The sequence below is a fragment of the Onychostruthus taczanowskii genome, unplaced genomic scaffold (assembly GCF_017590055.1).
Source record: "Onychostruthus taczanowskii isolate IOZ18803 unplaced genomic scaffold, ASM1759005v1 scaffold2, whole genome shotgun sequence".
In the NCBI taxonomy this organism is placed as follows: Eukaryota; Metazoa; Chordata; class Aves; order Passeriformes; family Passeridae; genus Onychostruthus; species Onychostruthus taczanowskii.
Window position 1 is genome coordinate 28,626,797 of NW_024499239.1, and position 1,049 is coordinate 28,627,845.

The window sequence follows — 1,049 nt, forward strand, 5'->3', positions numbered from 1 at the left end:
ATCCCTCCCGGCCGCCCCCCCCACCTGCTGCTCCCGGCGCTGCCGCTCCTCAAACCGGGACCGGCGGCTCTGCGGCTCCTCGGGGACAAGCGGGGGGTCCCTCAGCGGCCCGAGGGGGGCTCGGTGACCCCCCCGGCACCGCGCCGAGGGGCTGGTTTTTTTTGGGGGGGGGGTCTTTGTTTGCCGCACCCCCCAGCCCGGCCCGCAAGATGCCGGACGCGTTCAGCCCATCGCTCCGCGGCGCTGCGGGTGGGGGGTCCGGCGGGTTTTGGGGGGGCTCCGGTGGCAGCACGGGGAGGGGGGGACACCCCCAATTCGGGCCGTGCCCAGGCCGGCGGAGGCTCCGGCGGCGCGGCAGGCGCAGGCGCCGAGAGAGAAGCGCTGCCCCTGCCGATGATGCCGTAAAGAGATCCCGGAAGGTTGTGGGGTCGCGGGGGGAGATTTGGGGGAGCGCAGGGCACGGGGGGTCCGGGCAGTGTCGGGGGGGGCACTGCACGAGACCCCTGTCACCCCCAAATCCCGGCGATGGGGCAGCAATGGGTGGATACGGGGAAGCGGGGTGGGGGGCCAGGCTCTCGCAGAGTGGGTGTCCCCACTTTGGGGACCCCCATGCCCTGCCCAGGGTCACCCCAGGGGGTTGGGGGGGGGTCCTCACGGTGATGATCGCCCCCCCAGCCCCGTGCCGGAGCCTCCCCCGTGGGGTGTCACGGGGGTCCCGGGGGTGCTGGGGACCCCCAGGAGCGGCTCAGCCCAGCGCTGGGGACAGCCCTTCATTTGGGGAGGGGACATGGTGGCACCGGGGCCCAGCAGGGCACAGCCCCCCACCCTGCAGGGCCGCCGGGGGGCTAAGGGGGGGTCACCCCAACCCCCCAGTGCCCCCCGCGGGACTCGGGGTGCCCCGTGCCGCTGTCCCCGTGTCCCGGGGGCTCGGGGGGTGCTGGCTCTGATGGTGGTGCCCGACCCTCCGGCCATGACCCCATGGCCCCCCCAGACCCCACCCCCGACCCTGTCTCGGTGTCCCCAAAGCCCCGACACGATACCTCCAGAGC

The 1,049-nt window shown here is 74.6% G+C and overlaps 1 protein-coding gene across 1 annotated transcript in view; it reads right to left on the reverse strand.

Moving 5' to 3' along the window:
- The window catches only part of NAT8 (N-acetyltransferase 8 (putative)), a 3,306-nt gene extending 2,880 nt beyond the window's left edge, over positions 1–426 (reverse strand). Inside the window, exon 1 of the mRNA XM_041402875.1 lies at positions 25–426. The gene's annotated coding sequence lies outside the window, so the exon portion shown is untranslated. The remainder of the gene's footprint in view (positions 1–24) is intronic.
- Between the last annotated feature and the right edge of the window lie 623 nt (positions 427–1,049).